The sequence below is a fragment of the Lutra lutra genome, chromosome 2, assembly GCF_902655055.1.
Source record: "Lutra lutra chromosome 2, mLutLut1.2, whole genome shotgun sequence".
NCBI classification, from domain to species: domain Eukaryota; kingdom Metazoa; phylum Chordata; class Mammalia; order Carnivora; family Mustelidae; genus Lutra; species Lutra lutra.
The window spans coordinates 93,406,268-93,426,174 of record NC_062279.1 but is presented as its reverse complement, the minus strand read 5'-3'; the positions used below and the strand labels follow the sequence as shown (position 1 = coordinate 93,426,174).

At 35.3% G+C, this 19,907-nt stretch overlaps 1 pseudogene; it reads left to right on the top strand.

The window, feature by feature from the left end:
* Window positions 1–10,520: 10,520 nt before the first annotated feature.
* On the top strand, window positions 10,521–10,687 carry LOC125094454 (uncharacterized; annotated as a pseudogene).
* The last annotated feature ends 9,220 nt before the right edge of the window (window positions 10,688–19,907 follow it).

Genomic DNA, 19,907 nt, shown 5'->3' with positions numbered 1-19,907 from the left:
AAATTATTTCACTTTTCTTAATGGATTTGTTAGCCTTATTGTCCAGGATGGTTTAGTAATACCCTCTTTTTAGAAACTACTCTGGTCTACTCTAACAGATTATTTGAGAAATGCTTTTCCATGGAATTATGTCATCTTTTTCCAGTTAACATTTATTCATAATGTTGCAGTTGAATCTTGCCTGTTGCTTATGTTTTCATCCTATAGTTAATGTTTTATATCAGGAGCTATCTAAAGGACAAGATCATCCATTTTTTTAAATATATGTAGGCTAAACTACTCGCAGAGAGGTATACATTCTCTATGTACTGAGAAGAAAAGATCACAAAAGAACAATGTATTGAAGAAAGTATGTATTAAGATGGGTAACCAGGGGGCGCCTGGGTGGCTCAGTGGGTTAAAGCTTCTGCCTTTGGCTCAGGTCATGATCCCAGGGTCCTGGGAGTATCGGGCTCTCTGCTCCACGGGGAGCCTGCTTCCTCCTCTCTCTCTCTGCCTGCCTCTCTGCCTACTTGTGATCTCTGTCAAATAAATAAATAAAAATCTTAAAAAAAAAAATATGGGTAACCAGGATGCAGGAAATGTTTTTAAACATATCTTTATAACTCAGCTTTTAATCAGGAAGCACTTAATGATTTGTCTAATGTATATTACTCAAATCATATAAATAGATACAGATATGGATGGATGGATAGATATGCCTACATATATACTGTCACCACCAGTGGTTCTATTTTTATAAATAATCCATTAGCATATCAAAAATAGGAAAAAATACACCCATATCTTCATGTTTCAATGAACCTACATGATTACTGCCAGCTACAGAAGTATCGATTTTGTTAACACAATGGGGGGTAGGGTAGTGGTAGGAAACAAGTTCTGCAGAGAATATGAAGAAATAAGAAATACACCTCAAATTGTGGAAAATGAGATTCCAGAATAAATTAACTATATTTTAACTAGCAGGATGCAGCATTCTCATAAAACTAGAGCTATAATCTAACTCAGTTGACTGATGAAAAATTTAGTTTATTTGACAACGTAAGAAGCAGTCTAGCCATCTATTTCCTGGTATCAGTGGTTTTCAAACTTCTGTGGGGTCTAAAAATCACCTAGGATACTAGTTAAAATGAAATATTTCACCTTCTGAAAATTTGGATCATTAAGTTGGCTGTCTTAGGACCTAGATTCTGGATTTTTAACAGTTTCCAGAAATCTAACATACAATTTCACCTTAAACGAATGTGTTTACCAAAAGGGTAAAATAAATGCACATAATAAGAGATAAAACCAATTATTGCTTAATTCATTTAAAATTTTGTTTTTATTACACAGTGATTGCGAGAAATACATTCTTAAAGTAGAAGGCAGAAGAATTTCCTGGCTCAAATTGTTTAGGGATTCTTTCAGCATTTTAAATGAAATGCATCATTCAAATATTCTTAAGTGTCACTTAAAGAAGTGTTAAAATACATTCAAGATGCATTTTGTAGGACCCTTAGAAGGTTCTTAAACATGATTAAATATTGTATCTTTTTTTTACTGTTTAATTCAATTTTATAATCTCATTGATCTTATTATTCATTGGAATTAATTTTATTCCTCCTGATGATAAAATATAATATGCTAGAATGAACTCTGACTTCTGAAGCATTTTTTTCTTTGCCTAGTTGAAAAAGTTATGAACCCACAAGAAGATCTCTTGAAAAGTAATTTTAGTGTAATTTAGACTTCTTGGCAGTTTTCCAAGTATCTCTGAAAAGCAATGATCCTTTCTCTCCTCCTTTTTCTGGGTATTTTCCAATTGTGTGTATATATATATATATATATCTTTCCTTCTCTGTATCTCCTCCCAAAGTTCTAATTTTAGCTAAGCAGAAACACACTGACTAGAACCTTGCCAGTGACCTACCCATAAGCTGACTGAACCTAGAGCTAACTCATACATCTAAATACACAAGTGGCTCGTCTTGGTAGGTAATCATTTATTTTAAAACATATGAAGGCCTGGGGTAAATATTAGATTTCTATAGATGATATAAATCTCTGGAAGTGTACTAAAGAAGCTCTCTAGTAAACTTAGCTGGAAGATTCCAGTCCAAGTAGCAAAACTGACTTTTCTTATCACATCTATTTATATTGAGATTGACATGAACTTAGGCAATTAAGCAAGCTTATTTTTGAAACCTTACTTCTGTTCTACAATTTGTTCTATTTCCAAACTTCTTTATGTAGTGTGTGTTATAACCATTTTGAGAACCTTATTTCATTTCCTGAAAATTCATCCGGTCAAACTTTTTATTTTTGAAATAGCCAAATAAAAACTATTACAATGCTATTTCTAATGAAAAGTATTTGCTACTTCAGTCATTTTATTATTATCTATCACTGCAAGCACAATCTAAAAAAAATATTCTCTGCATGGAACATCCTGCCATGAAAATGGCTTCAGTAAATAATGCACACTCTCACTTTCTTTGTGACCATCAGCATACAGGGTCTATAGTAGTCTACAATTCAAGGCTCTGGAATAGGGGTTCTTAGCTATAATTCACTTAATAGCAAAAGGTCACTGCTCTACTCTTGCATTTCTGGCTTTATCACCTAGATGGCAACATCATCTTCCCAGTTGCAAAAGTTACTCTACTGAGAGTTGTTAATTAAGTTATCATTCCTTATCCAAGACATTTATTCAATTATGTAATCATTCTAACACTTTCAATCTCTTTGGTATTTTCCTCTACTCAGACCATGATTATTGAAAACTAAAAATGGAGACCAGCTATTGTTTCTGGTTCATGCTTACCAACCTTCTCCCACTCCCGTGGTTCCCTCCATTATCCACAATGCAGCCTAAGTGACTTTTAGAAAACAATTTTAATTATGTCATTCCCTTGGATACTCTAATGTCTCCCATTGATCTCAAATTAAAGTTTAAACTTCTTAAATGGTTTTAATGCCCTTTGACATCTTTCTGACTCCTTTGTCATTTATACTGTATTTGTATTCTACATTACAGTTATGCTGATATCTTTTATGTCCTAGGCCACATCATATTCTATTACCTCTGTTTCCTCTGCTAGAGATTTTCAGTTCATCCTCACTTGGCTGCCTTCTACTTACCCTTCAAGTTACAGCATAAACATTAGTTCTCCCAAGAAGCCTTTCCTAACCCCACAAATCCTGGTTAAGTGCTCCACCTAAGTGCTTTGATGACAGTCCATAAATAAACATAACAGTCATCTTACTATGTTATAGTCTCCTGCCTACTCTTTATATCCAGATCACAGAAACCATGAGAAGAGCAACTGTGCTTATCCTGGGCATCTATATTCTTACTGCCTAGCTCATGTCTGATATAGAATAGACACTCTGTCAACATTTAGTGAATGAAATATATTAGTGTAAATGTCAGGAATGTTATGGTAAAGGTATTGTATAGATATGAAAAATATATCATTTAGGAAATTTATTTGTCCCTAGGCATTTTGATAATAAAGTTATCCTTAAAATTTGAATATGAAAAGAGTGATCATAATACAAGGTAACTCTTTTTAGCCACTAAACTTGGTAAAATACATCAAGAATAAGGTCAGTGGTGCAGGGCTTTATATATATCACTCCATTGGTAGGTGCTCGGGTTATAGTAACTGTTGTAAGCATAGAGATCACAGATGCTCAGTATTTGGGCACTTATTTAAAAAGCAGTTTTACTTGCTTTATGGTGTTAGAATTATTTAGAATGACAAAGGCAATCTAATGCCAGATTTTTTTTTTGAAAAATATTTAAAATTTAAATTAAGTAATTTTGTTAAGTTACAATATTCTACAACATTCTGAGGAATGAAAGAATACAAAAATAACCACAGCAAAATCCCTGCATTCAAGCAGCCTACAGTTTAGAAGTGAGGCAAGTAATTATGTATGAAAATAAAGAGAATTAACAATAACTATGATCACAAAAGTTGTCATGAAGACACAAGGGTGGGCAATATTGCTTTCAGCAGGTTCAAGAAATGAGATCTGAAAAATATCAAGGATGTATTGCATGAGGACTTGGTGGTTGCTAAAATTGGGGTGACTAGAGAATGGAATCAGTATTTCCATGGGGCAAGAGCGTTGTTAGCAAAGACTTGAAACAAAACAAGGGAGTACAAGGCCTATTTGGGAATACAAAATATCCACACATACAGTTTTTACTGAACTGGAAAGACAGGGCTATGGTAAAGGCAGGCTGTTGATAAGATTGGAAAGGAAGACATGAATGCTATATTCATAAGGACTTTGGTCGGTAGGTAATAGGGATCCAATTAAGGTTTTTAACCAGCATTGCCATTCTTTAGGAATGAACAGAAGAAGATGGGATAAACTGTCTAGTTTGACTCTATCTTGACATTTTCATTAAGCTGTATGAATTTTGTAGAAAGTGTCAATCCTATATAATTTGATGCTACCCTTCCTGAAATAAAGAGGGAAATTAAAGTGATTTAAATAGTACAATGAAAATATGCCACTATTGAAATGCTAATGTAGATGCAGTTCTTGCTGAAGTGAATCTTTGATTGTAGGATATGTAGATTTCCAGAACAAGAGATTTCACTTCTTAGTTGAGAAATACATTCAAGAGCATGACTGTTATATCTTTAATGAGTCATTTCTGTTATTTATTTTTCCCATTCTCCTTATGCCATCTTCCCATAGAAAAATCAGCAATTGTTCTTTAACTATATGTATGAAATGAGGAGAAGAAAATATCTGTAATTCTTCAATGCTTTCATTTTTTTGATGACTAATCAGTTCATGGTCTCCATGAAACTATGTAAAACAACTTTGTCATGCTAAGAGCATCCTTGGAATCTGAGTAAGCTTATGGTAAAATAATATTCAATCCATTTTGTTAGATCGGGTAGTTTCCACTTTTCTACTTCTGCAAAGCAGCTGAAGAGAAAATAAAGGACATAAAGGACACGGCATATAAACTGATTACACTGCAAAGTATAATTGAAAACATGTGCACTGAAATGTTTGAGTAAATGACAGGCATATAATTGTCAGTTCTTCCTTCTTGAAAGTAGGCATATGGATAACAGGAAATAAGTTTGAAATAATCTTTATGTGGAAGCAAAATTACTTCCTCTTTGGTATTCAGTTCTTAGCAGAATACTTAACATGTTCTGTATTTGAATATAAGGAATATTTTGGAAGTCCAGTAATGATTTGTGGATTGGATTAAATTCAGCATATTTATAATCCTTGAACTACTCATATTGAATAATAAAATATATTATTTAATTGAAAATATGCTCTAGCTCAGCACTTTTATTTCCTAATAACATAGTATCACTTTCAAGTCTATAAATTAGATTTTAAATAGCTTATGCACACAGTATAGCTAGCCACTAAATGTCACAGACATCATGAAGCTCTCCTCCATTGTTATTTCATAACTCATGTGCTCTTCAGAAAATATATAGAATTTTTTAATATTTTACTTTAATGGTCAGAACGTACACTTTTCTTCCAAAACATTCTTGGGGCGTTATACATTCTTATATATTGTACATCTGATTACATATATATATATATATATATATATATATATACTTTAATTTGTGATTATATAATGTGTTTTCAAATATATGAACTACATGAGTAATCAGGGACATATTAAAAACTATTAAATATAATTCTTCATTAGTTTATATGGGATCTTTTGGTTTATTGAAACCTACCATTCCAAGAAATATTGATCAATTTTGGGACTCCTACTAGGGTGTAAGAAACTATGTAATTTATGTATACTTATTAGCTCAATTCAAATGTGTTATTTACTGATAGACAATTTAGTATAGCAGAAACAGCATACATTTGGCATTCGGCGTCTTGGATTAAAAAATTAGCTGTAGATCATTTTCTACTATATAACTTTGGACAAGTTAAAGTACCCAGGGTTCTATTTTCCTGCCATTAGAGCTAATCTTTATTTCTTAAAGTGTTATAGAACTTAAATAACCTATATGAGGGGTATAGAGCAGTGTCTATTATCAGGATGTTTACTACTAGGATTAATTTTATACATAGATGAACTATGACCTAACCTCTATTATCAAGAAATCTATACACTACTCAGGTGTTTGAAATGTAGTTGAATAACAGAGAAGAGAGTCTCAGAAATGACAAAGAAACACCTTGCATCAATGCTGAGCAAACACTTATAATTGCAGGGAACAATGTATTTTTTTGTGTATGTTCTGCCCCCATACTTAGTATGTCAGGAAAGCACTGAACCTTGTCTCTCGAGACCTCTAAATCAAACCTTTCCACATGACTCTATCTAATGAAAGGCAATGCAATTAACTGAGAGTTCCAGTTACTATATTTGTGCTTCTGGGCAAATAGTTAATATCCTCTCCAAGTAGGATAAATTTGATGCGAGATTCAGGCACCCTTAACATTAACTAGGTCTTTTTTAGCCTAGCTTAGGCAAAAAATCATAGAAATCAGGGCGTTCCGTAGAGCCTGTCCTGCCTCCAGGTGCTTAGAATTTAAATTTGGCATTCCTTTACAGGCCAACAGCTGCTCTCTTTGCAAGAGGTGGAGCATGGAAAGAAGATAAACATTTATGCTATATAGGGCACAAAGAACAGATTGAAGTAGAATATTCTGAAAACAATGATAATTAATACAGAATACAGGAAAAATGTTATATAAGTTATACTGTAAGAATTTTTAAGGGCAGCATTATAATAATCCAATTTTAAGACAGAATAGAATTCCAAATTGTGAAAAACACTATACGTCAGAAAAAAATGTCTCAAGAAAATAGTATCTTAACTTTTCAGTATCTTAAAAAATTCTAAAATCATGAGTCGAACCCAAGATTTTGCATTTCAGTGGCAAAGAGAAGAAAACAACTATTAACCCTATTTTCTAGATATTTTCAAACATCATCAATGCAGTACAATGCTCACTAAAATTACCAGTTCCCTTATATACCTGAGATATGGTTTATCAAATCCTGAACAAATAGTAAAACTGCACTATATAATTAGATATAAATACGGGCCTAAAGCAATTTACTAAATATTCAGTTAAATTATTCCCAGAGTATACCCACCCCATAGAAGAAAACTCTGTAGGGATTGTATGTTCATCAGAATGCTCTTTTTGAGAATTTTAGAAGTGGATATGTCGAGATATAACAAATTGAAAAAAAAATCTAAACAGCAGAAATAATAACTTCTATCCTATGGCCAGGATTTATTTTTTTTCAATTATTTATTTGAAATATTCATTTCAACTATTTATTTGCTCCTGCTGAGCAAGGAGTCTGATGCAGAACTCAATCCCAGGACTGAGCCGAAGGCAGACATTCAACCGACTGAGCCACTCAGGTGTCCCATCTGGCCAGAATTTAAAACTCATTTCTTATTCATTCATTTTTTTTTTTAGACAAAAAATATTGAGCTCCCACTAAATTTTAGACACCATTCTAACCTTAGTGATGCACTTATGATCAAGATCAAATTTTGCTCCTCATGAAGTTTACATACTATGCAGAGTTGCCAGAATAACTTATCAACAAATAATATGCCTGTATAACCAAAAGCTATGAAAAAAATAAATGAGCTTGAGAATGATGAAATGAGAGGATAAAAGCTAATCTGAGTAGTCAGAGAGATCCTCACGAAGGAAGATAATTTTGATTTGAAATCTAAATTATGTGTAGATGCAGCCATATGATGATCTAAGGAGGGAAAAAGAGAGAAAAAGAAAGTAGTACTATAAGAGATCTCAGAGCCAAACATGAATACCAGTGTTTCTACAGAGAAAGGAGTGAAGGAATATTGTAGAGGACAAGGTCAGAATAGTAGTCAGAAGCTACTCCTCTAGTCTCATGACAAGGATTATTTTCCATTTGATTACGTTAAAGTACAAGGTAATTTTAAGTGGGAGAGTCCTAGCCTGAGACTGAACACTTTGAAAAATGCTTTTGGCTCCTGCATAGAGTGGTTCTCTACTGGGTTAGAATGAGAAGAAAGAATTAGTAAGTTATTACTGTAGGCCAGGAGAGAGAGGACTTGGAATTCTGGAGATACCAGAATTCCAAATACAATTATTTAAGTGTAAATATATATATATGTACATATATGTATGTATGTATATAAAACTATATATAGTTTTCATGTTTTGAATAAGTAGCTTTCTGATATCAACAATTTATATAAGCCTTTGAATGTTTGTAAGTATGAGCATTATGCCTATAATGGCTCATAGTTAGAATAGCCTAGATGTTATTTTTTTTATTTCTAAAGATCAGTATGTTCCTGCCTCCATAAGGTGCCATATGAAGTAATCTAAGCAGAATAAGTTAATAAAAGGACTTGAGAAACATACAAATGTGGGCTTAACAGGAAAAGTGGTGTAGATGTAACTGAATAATTTGTTTCATTTATTTTGTGGGCCTAAGCATTTTTTCATTCAGTAAATACACTTCAATGGTCATTCACTGACAGGCATTGTGCTGGGCACTAAACATATGGCAGGAAACATAATTAATTTGCTATTTGACTTTGTAAAGTCTTTGATCTAGCCAGCCAGATATAATGGACAAATGCTCCTTCTGCTGGGAGTAGTTTTGTGTTTATTGTTTTTTGTTTTGTTTTCAGCAGTAAAAATAATAATGATATTAAGATATATTCCTAATCACGGGCACCTGGGTGGCTCAGTGGATTAAAGCCTCTGCCTTCGGCTCAGGTCATGATTCCAGATTTCTGGGATCAAGTTCCGTGTCGGGCTCTCTGCTCAGCAGGGAGCCTGCTTCCTCCTCTCTCTCTCTCTGTCTGCCTCTCTGCCTACTTGTGATCTCTGTCAAATAAATAAATAAAATCTTTAAAAAAAAAAGATATATTCCTAATCAGTGGAATAATCTATTTATTCAATATTTTTTTTTAATTTCTTTTCAGTGTTCCAGAATTCATTGTTTATGCACCACACTCAGTGCTCCATGTAATATGTGCCCTCCATAATACCCACCACCAGGATCACCCAACCTACCACTCCCCTCCCCTCTAAAACCCTCAGTTTGTTTCTCAGAGTCCACAGTCTCTCATGGTTCATCTCCCCCTCCAGTTTCCCCCAACTCCCTTCTCCTCTCCAGCTCCCCATTTATTATTTGTTATTTCTTATGCTCCACAAATAAGCAAAACTATATATAATTGACTCTCTCTGCTTGACTTATTTCACTCAGCATAATCCCTTCCAGTCCCAACCATGTTGATACAAAAGTTGGGTATTCATCCTTTCTGATGGAGGCATAATACTCCATAGTATATATGGACCACATCTTCCTTATCCATTCGTCTGTTGAAGGGCATCTTGGTTCTTTCCACAGTTTGACAACTGTGGCCATTGTCACTATGAACACTGGGGTACAGATGGCCCTTCTTTTCACTAAATCTGTTTCTTTGGGGTAAATACCCAGTAGTGCAATTGCAGGGTCATATAGGGAAGCTCTATTTTTAATTTCTTAAGGAATCTCCACATTGTCTTCCAAAGTGGCTGTAGCAACTTGCATTCCCACCAACAGTGTAAGAGGGTTTCCTTTCTCCACATCCTCTCCAACACACGTTGTTTACTGTCTTGTTAATTTTGGCCATTCTAACTGGTGTAAGGTGGTATCTCAATGTGGTTTTGATTTGAATCTCCCTGATGGCTAGTGATGATGAACATTTTTTCATGTGTCTGTTAGTCATTTGTATGTCTTCATTGGAGAAGTGTCTGTTCATGTCTTCTGCCCATTTTTTGGCATGATTATCTGTTTTGTGTGTGTTGAGTTTGAGGAGTTCTTTATAGATCATGGATATCAGCCCTTTGTCTGTATTGTCATTTGCGAATATCTTAACCCATTTCATGGGTTGCCTCTTTGTTTTGTTGACTGTTTCCTTTGCTGTACAGAAGCTTTTGATCTTGAGGAATTCCCAAAAATTCATTTTTGCTTTTGTTTCCTTTGCCTTTGGAGACATGTCTTAAAAGAAGTTGCTGTGGTCGATGTCAAAAAGGTTACTGCCTATGTTCTCCTCTAGAATTCTGATGGATTCCTGCCTCATATTAAGGACTTTTATCCATTTCAAGTTTCTCTTTGTGTATGGTGTAAGAGAATGGTCAAGTTTCATTCTTCTATGCATAGCTGTCCAATTTTCCCAGCAGCATTTATTGAAGAGACTGTCTTTTTTCCAATGTATATTTTTTCCTGCTTTGTCAAAGATTATTTGACCATAGAGTTGTGGGTCTATATCTGGGCTCCCTACTCTGTTCCACTGGTCTATGTGTCTATTTCTGTGCCAGTACCATGCTGTCTTGGTGATCGCAGCTTTGCAGTAAAGCATAAAATCAGGCAACATGATGCCCCCAGTTTTTTTTTTCCTTTATCAACATTTCCTTAGCAATTCGGGGTCTCTTCTGATTCCATACAAATTTTAGGATTGTTTGCTCCAGCTCTTTGAAAAATGCCAGTGAGCTTTGCGCAGTGGCAGTATCGTAGCCAATGAGGTTTATCCGAGGCGCTATTATTGCTAATTGAAAAATGCCAGTGAAATTTTGATCAGGATGGTATTGAAAGTATAGATTGCTCTAGGCAGTATAGAGATTTTTCAATTTTTATTCTTTCAATCCATTAGCATGGAATGGTCTTCTATCTTTTTGTGTCTTCTTCAATTTCTTTCATGAGTGTTCTGTGGTTCCTCAAGTACAGATCCTTTACCTCTTTGGTTAGGTTTATTCCCAGGTATCTTACGGTTCCTGGTGCTATAGTAAATGGAATCAATTTTCTAATTTCCCTTTCTGTATTTTCATTGTTAGTATATAAGAAAGCAACTGATTTCTGTACATTGATTTTGTATCCTGTCACATTACTGAATTGCTGTATGAGTTGTAGTAGTTTGGGGGTGGAGTCTTTTGGGTTTTCCATATAAAGTATCATGTCATCTGTGAAGAGAGGGAGTTTGACTTCTTCATTGCCAATTTGAATACCTTTTACTTCTCTTTGTTGTCTGATTGCTGTTGCTAGGACTTCTAATACTACGTTGAACAAGAACAGTGAGAGTTCAATATTGTTAATCACCTGAGATGCTTCAAACCCAATATCAATGCTAGATAACTAAGCTTCAAAAGGACAAATTATCTATTTGGTGATATTGCTCAAAATTTTTATGTTAACTGCCTTCAACAATAGCATACAAAAAGGTAAATAATGTATTTCTATTGGGTGAACCGAGGAAGAACTGGAAATTATGTGGTACCAATATCAACCCAACATTTAGATTATGTAATTCATTTTCTTTGTTATCAGTAACTCCTCATTTCCTTTTCCCCTCAGCCCCTAACAACCACCTTTACACTCTGTTTTTTGTTTTGTTTTGTTTTTTTACTATTTTAGATGTCTCGTGAAAGTGGAATCATGCAATATTTGTCTTTCGATGAATGGCTTGTTTCACTTAGCATAATGTCCTCAGGGTTCCTTCATGTTATCACATATGGCATGATTTCCCTCTTTTTAAAGGATGAATAGGATTCCTTTACATGTTTATAACACATTTTTCATTTTTTACTTATCCATCAATGAATATTAGTTTGTTTTCACACCTTAGCTACTGTGAATAGTGCTACAGTGAACACAAGAGTGCTATCTCTTCAGGATCCTGATTTTGGTTCTTTTGGATAAACACCCCGATAGTGGGATTGTTGGATTGTACAGTAGTTCTAATTTTAATTTTTTGAGGAAGATTATACTATTTTCCATAGAAGCTGAATCATTTTACATTCCTAGCAACAGTGTATAAGGATTCAAAGTTTTCCATAGCATCATCAACACTTGTATTTTATTTGATAATAGTCATCTTAACAGGTGTGAGGTGATTTCTCATGGTGGTTTCAATTTGCATTTCCCTTATGACTAGTGACATTGAGCATGTTTTTATATACCATTAGCCATTTAGAGGTCTTCTTTGGACAAATGTCTATTCAAGTCCTTAGCTCGTTTTGGAATTGCGCTTAAGGAGTATCTCTTTGTTTTTGCTGTTTAGTTGTAGAAATTCCTTATATATTTTGGAGATTAACTTCTCACCAAATCCATGGTTTGCAAATATTTTCTCCAATCCCATAGGCTGTCTTTCAACTGCTGATTATACCCTTGTGATACAGAAGCTTTTCAGTTTGACATACTCCTATAGATTTGTTTTTGTTTTGTGGCCTTTGGTGTAGTATGTAGTATCCAAGATCATTAACAAAGAATGTGACAAAGTTCTTCCTCCGTTTTCTTTTAGGGGTTTTAGAGTTTCAGGTCTTATGTTTAAGTCATTAATCTGTTCTAAAATGATTTTTGTGTATTGTGTAAGATAAGGAGGGTCTAACTGATTCTTTTGCAGGTGGTTAGCCAGTTCTCTCAGCACCATTGATTGAAAAGACCTTCCTTTCCAAAATGTGCACTCTTACTCTGTTGAAATTATCACTTTGTTCATGTATTGGCCTCTTGGCTTTGATGAACATTTTTATGACAGTTGTCTTGAAATCTCTGTCAGATAAATAATTTAAGTCCATTTCAATAGGGTCAGGTTTCCAGAAATTTATTCTATTCTGTTGTTCAGAACATTGTTATTTGATTCTTTATTTTCCTTAACTCTGTGTTGAATTCTACACATTAGGCAGGGCAGGCATCTCTCCCACTCTTCACAGCTGACTATATAGGAGAAGAGACTCACCAATCAGCCTTGCCAGATATTTTGGAGGCTCGTTCTTTGGGCAGCCATGGAGAAGTTGAGATGCTGGATACAGGGATCAACTCTCCCTCTCCAGGGGGTAGTTGAGAACTGGGATTTTTCATTTGTCTGTGCTGAGCTAGGGGGAGAATCTATGGCATCAAACAACACAAGCCATCATCTTCATTCTTCTTTAGGTGGCTAGACTGTGTGGGTTCCATTAGCATCCAAGACCAGAAGGTCAGAAGTAGGCTCCCTGCAGAGCATTCTTGGAAAAGCTGGACTTCTGGACACCCAAACCTACTCCTTCCTTAACCTGGAAGAAGCTGGGGATAGGGAGTTTCTTCCTGACTATATGGCTCTGAGCCAAGGGTAGATATTCTATTAAGAGGGTGTCATGAATCTCCCTACTGGCTTCAGTGAATCTGGTAACATATTTGCCTGGGGTTTAAGAGCCTTTCAATTTGTAGTTTCTAAATTTCTAGCAGGGTAATTTATTGGTGAAATGTTGCTGAATTGGTATGTTTGTGAGAGGAAGGAGAGTCCAGGAAATCTTAATCTGACATTTCATTAATTTCACTCCCTTCTTATTATTTTTTAAAATGACTGGAATAGGGGCACCTGGATGGCTCAGTGGGTTAAAGCCTCTTTCTTCGGCTCAGGTCATGATCCCAGGGTCTTGGGATCGAGCCCCACATCGGGCTCTCTGCTTGGCAAGGAGCTGGCTTCCCCCTCTCTCTCTCTCCGCCTGCCTCTCTGCCTACTTGTGATCTCTGTCTGTCAAATAAATAAATAAATCTTAAAAAAAAATAAATAACATGAAAACTATCAGTAGCCCCCCTTTTTTTGGATCCATGTTGTTTTGGGAGATAACATATCCTTTCTATAAGACAACTTCTAAAATCAATACCAGAATATAGAATCAATCTTTTCAAAAATAATATATTTGATATGTCTTACTAAAATATATTAAAATACTATTGAGAGTAAAACGTGTTTGCACCCATCACACATTAAATAAAATTTTGAAATACTTTAAGTACTAGGAAGAGATCCAATATGACAACTCAAAAATACCCTGAATTCACCCCCTGCATGGTCATACCAAATCTATACCTACATTTAGAGCAATTCCTCCTAAAGAACTAAGAGTTGACTGAATAGCTTCTGCACAACAAAGGGTAGATGGACCACACAGAGAATGAGAAGAAGGATGGAAGCATGGTAATGAACCCTGACCTCCAATCTGCAAACTACAGAGAGGGATAGTACTGAAGGATCAGGAATAGAGTCATCCACCCTGAAGCCCAGAAAACAAGCTATGATTTAAAAGGGTAACTACAATTCAAAGGAACCAGCCTTTGAGTATCTGCCAGTTGGTAGGGAACCTACGGAACACTCTCTGGGTTTTGAAGGGCTAGTGAATGCCAAGTTTATACTCTCTATCTTGATAGTGAAGATGGCAGCAGAGTTGAGTGTCCCAGCCACCAAATGCCTTCACAAGCCCTGGGCTTCTTGCCCACTCCAAATCCAGTCATCCGCACCAAGGGCAATCTCCCCACCTACCTGAGCTCTATGCATCCCCCCATGGAGTCTCCAGTAATGCACATATAAGGACACCCTTGAGCAGTGCCACTATGGCTCCAGCCATCTGTTCAAGATAACAGACATAAAGCACCCCATGACACACAAGGCCCACATCTGCTTTAGTTTCAGACAACTCTCTAGGACCCCCATGCATGCAGCATCCTGAACCCCTTCACCACTTACTATTTGAAAAAAAAAAAAATAGCTAAATTTTGTATAACTTGGAGAAAAAAACAGATATTGAACTACAGGAAGCACAGGGAGCCCCAAACAAGATGAACCCAAGGAGGTCCATACCAAGAAACATAATTAAAAAGTCAAAAATTAAAAATAGAGAATCTTAAAAACAGCAAGAGAAAAACAGCTAGTTACATATAATGGGAAACCACATAGGGCTATGAGCTGATTTTTCAGCAGATATTCTGCAGACCAGAAGGAAGTGGTATGGTATATTCATGTACTAAAAAGAGAAACCCACAGGCAAGAATACTGTACCTGAAAAAGTTACTCAGAATTGAAGGAGAGGGGTGCATGGGTGGTTCAGTCAGTTGAACAGCTGACTTTTGATTTTGGCTTAGGTCATGATCTTGGGGTTGTGAAATCGAGTCCCATGTTGGGCTCTGTGGGGAGTCTGCTTGAGATTCTCTCTCCCTGTCTTTGCTCCTCCCCCATGTGCTTTCTCTCTTTCTCTCTCTCTCTCTAAAATAAATAAAATCTTTAAAAAAAGAATTGAAGGGGCACCTGGGTGGCTCAGCAGATTAAAGCCTCTGCCTTCAGCTCAGGTAATGATCCCAGGGTCCTGGGATTGAGCCCCACATCAGGCTCTCTGCTTGGTGGGGAGCCTGCTTCCTCCTCTCTCTCTCTCTGCCTGCTTCTCTGCCTACTTGTGATTTCTGTCTGTCAAATTAATAAATAAAATCCTTTAAAATAAATTTAAAAAATAAAAAATAAAGAATTGAAGAAATAGATTTTCTCTTTCTCTCTCTCTCTCTCTCTCTCTCACACACACACACACACACACACACACACACACAGTCAAAAGCTTACCACTACTAACTCAGTCTTAGAAGAAATGAAGGGACTTCTTTAAGTGGTGAAGAAAACTCTTAACTACAAGCCAGAAAATTATAAAAGGAAAAAGTTTTGTAAGAGCAACCACGCGTATTCTCAATTACTTGACATACTCAGTCACTTATTAAGGTAGTATGAAGGTTAAGAGACAAAAGTAGTAAATTAGTTATATCTAAATCATTAGTTATGGGACTCTAAAGATGTAAAATATGACATACATTAAAAATAGACTCCTAGTATGTGTTCAAAGTTAAATGACCATCAACTCAATAGACTGCTATATATTTAGCATGTCATATGTGAACCTCATGGTAAACACAAACCCAAAAACTATAAGAGATACACAAAAAATAGAGAGAAAGGAGTCCAAGCATAACAATAAAGCCATTAATCACAAAGGAAGAGAAGAAGAAAGGAAATATAAAAAACAACCATGTATTTGGGTTCTTTCCAAATTTCCTCTTGTTATTGAGTTCTAGCTTTAGAGTATTGGGGTCTGAAAATATACAGGGAATGATCCCAATCTTTTGATACCGGTTGAGACTTGATTTAGGACCAAGAATGTGATCTATTCTGGAGAATGTTCCATGTGCACTAGAGAAGAATGTGTATTCTGTTGCTTTGGGATGAAATGTTCTGAATATATCTGTGATGTCCATCTGGTCCAGTGTGTCATTTAAGGCCTTGTTTTCCTTGTTGATCTTTTGCTTGGATGATCTGTCCATTTCAGTGAGGGGAGTGTTAAAATCCCCGACTATTATTGTATTCTTGTTGATGTGTTTCTTTGATTTTGTTATTAATTGGTTTATATAGTTGGCTGCTCCCACGTTAGGGGCATAGATATTTAAAATTGTTAGATCTTCTTGTTGGACAGTTCCTTTGAGTATGATATAGTGTCCTTCCTCATCTCTTATTATAGTCTTTGGCTTAAAATCTAATTGATCTGACTCATTTTATGAGGCCAGCATCACCTTGATCCCAAAACCAGACAAGGATCCCAACAAAAAAGAGAACTACAGACCAATATCCTTGATGAACACAGATGCAAAAATTCTCGCCAAAATACTAGCCAATAGGATTCAACAGTACATTAAAAGGATTATTCACCACGACCAAGTGGGATTTATTCCAGGGCTGCAAGGTTGGTTCAACATCCGCAAATCAATCAATGTGATACAACACATTAATAAAAGAAAGAACAAGAACCATATGATACTCTCCATAGATGCTGAAAAAGCATTTGACAAAGTACAGCATCCCTTCCTGATCAAAACTCTTCAAAGTGTAGGGATAGACGGCACATACCTCAATATTATCAAAGCCATCTATGAAAAACCCACCGCAGATATCATTCTCAATGGAGAAAAACTGAAAGCTTTTCCGCTAAGGTCAGGAACACGGCAGGGATGTCCGTTATCACCACTGCTATTCAACATAGTACTAGAAGTCCTAGCCTCAGCAATCAGACAACAAAAGGAAATTAAAGGCATCCAAATCGGCAAAGAAGAAGTCAAACTATCACTCTTTGCAGATGATATGATACTATATGTGGAAAACCCAAAAGACTCCACTCCAAAACTGCTAGAACTTGTACAGGAATTCAGTAAAGTGTCAGGATATAAAATCAATGCACAGAAATCAGTTGCATTTCTCTACACCAACAACAAGACAGAAGAAAGAGAAATTAAGGAGTCCATCCCATTTACAATTGCACCCAAAACTATAAGATACCTAGGAATAAACCTAACCAAAGAGACTAAGAATCTATACACAGAAAACTAAAAAAAAAAAGAAAGAAAGAAAGGATGAATCCCCAAGTTTTGTAGCAACATGGACGGGACTGGAAGAGATTATGCTGAGTGAAATAAGTCAAGCAGAGAGAGTCAATTATCATATGGTTTCACTTATTTGTGGAGCATAACAAATAGCATGGAGGACAAGGGGAGATGGAGAGGAGAAGGGAGTTGAGGGAAATTGGAAGGGGAGGTGAACCATGAGAGACTATGGACTCTGAAAAACGATCTGAGAATTTTGAAGGGGTGGGGGGTGGGAGGTTGGGGGCACCAGGTGGTGGGTATTGTAGAGGGCATGGATTGCATGGAGCACTGGGTGTGGTGCAAAAATAATGAATATTGTTATGCTGAAAAAATAAAAAAATTATTAAAAAAAAACCAGAAAACAAGAAATTAGCAATAAGAACATACTTATCAACAATTACTTCAAATGTAAATGGTCTAAATGCTCCAATCAAAGGGTAAAGGGTGGCTGAAAGAATAATAATAAAAGAATCATCCAAATGCTGCCAACAAGAGACTCCATTCAGACCTAAGGACACATATAGACAAAGTAAAGAGATGAAAAAAGATATTCCATGCAAATAGAAGGGGAAAAAAAAGTTTGGGTAGCAATGCTTATATTAAAAAATAGACATTTTTTCCGGTGCCTGGGTGGCTCAGTGGGTTAAGCCGCTGCCTTCGGCTCAGGTCATGATCTCAGGGTCCTGGGATCAAGTCCCACATCGGGCTCTCTGCTCAGTGGGGAGCCTGCTTCCCTCTCTCTCTCTCTCTGCCTGCCTCTCTGTCTACTTGTGATCTCTCTCTGTCAAATAAATAAATAAAATCTTTAAAAAAAAATAAAAATAAAAAAATAAAAAATAGACATTTTTTTAAAAGACTATAACAAGAGACAAAGAAGGGCAATACTTAAACATAACAATCCAACAAAAGGTAATACTAATTGTAAGCATCTTTGCATATCTAGGAGCACCTAAATACATAGAGCAAATACTGATATAAAAGGGGAAATAGACAGTAATATGATCATTGTAGAGGACTTTAACACCCCACCTACATCAAAAGAAAGATCATCCAAACAGAAAATAGTGAAAGAGGAAATAGTGACTTTGAATCACACGTAACACCAGATGGACTTAATATTTATATACAGAATATACATTTTTTTCAAGTGCACATAGAATATCCTCCAGGATATATCACATATTATGTCACAAAATAAGTCTCAATAAATTTGAGATGATTGAAATCATATAAGCATCACTTTTAACTACAATATTATGAAATCAAAATTAAAAGAAAAAACTGGGAGAAAAAATGAACATGTGATGGCTAGATAACATGCTACTAAACAACAAATAACAAAGAAATCAAGGAGGAAATCATAACATACATGGAGACAAAAAAAAAAAAAAAGAAAGAAAGAAAAGAAATGAAAAAACAATGGTCCAAAATCTTTGGAATGCAGAAATTCAGTTCTAATAGGAAAGTTTATAGTGATACAGGTACTACCTTAAGAAACAAGAAAAATCTCAATGAATTTAACCTTACAGGTAAAGGGACTAGAAAAAAAAAAAAGATCCCAAAGCTAGTATACGGAAGGAAATAATAAAGATCAGAGAAGAAATAAAGAAATAGAGGTACCTGGGTGGCTTAGTTAAGTATCTGCTTTGGCTTTGGTCATGATCCCAGGGTCCCAGGATCCAGCCTCTCATCATGCCCCCTGCTCAACAGGGAACCTGCTTCTCCTTCTCCCCACCCCCTGCTCCTGCTCTTTTGCTGTCTCTCTCTCTGAAATAAATAAATAAAATCTTAAAAAAAAAAAAAAGGAAATTGAGACAAAAAAAAAAAAAAACCTATATGAAAGATCAACAAAGCCAAGAGCTAATTCTCTGAAAGGGTAAATAAAATTTGTAAACCTTTAACCAGACTCATCCAGAAAAAAATAAAAAAGACAAGACACAAATCAGAAACAAAAGAGAGGAAGTAACAATGACACTACAGAAAGTCAAAGAATTTTAAGGACTGTTGGAAAAATTATATGCCAACAAACTGGACAACCTAAAAGAGATGGATAAACTCCTAGAGACCTACAATCTTCCAAAACTGAATGAGGAAGAAATATATAAAACATAAACAGATTAATTACTAGTAATGAAATTGAATCAGTAATCAAAAAGCTCTCAACAAAGAAAGTCTGGGACCAGATGGCATCTCAGGTGAATTGTATGATTTCAAGGATGAGTATCTATTCTTTAAAACTATTAAAAAAAAATAGAAGAGATAAAATCTTCCAAATTTATTCTAACAGGCCAGGATTACCTTGATGCCAAAACCAGACAAAGACACTATAAAAATAAATAAATAAATAAATAAATAAATAAATAAATAAATAAATAATAAAATAAATGGATAAAATAAAACAAGTCAATATGCCTAATGAACATAAACTGAATTTAACAATATATTTACAAGATCATCACCACAATCAAATAGGGTTTATTCCAGGGATGCAAGGATGTTTCAGTATCTGTGAATTGATCATTATGATTATCACATTAACAATATGAAGAATAAAAAACATATATCATCTCAAAAGATGCAGAAAAAGCATTTGAAGGAAATTCAACATCCATTTATGAAAAAAATTCCACCAAGTGGGTTTTGAAGGAACATACTGAAACATAACAAAGGCCAT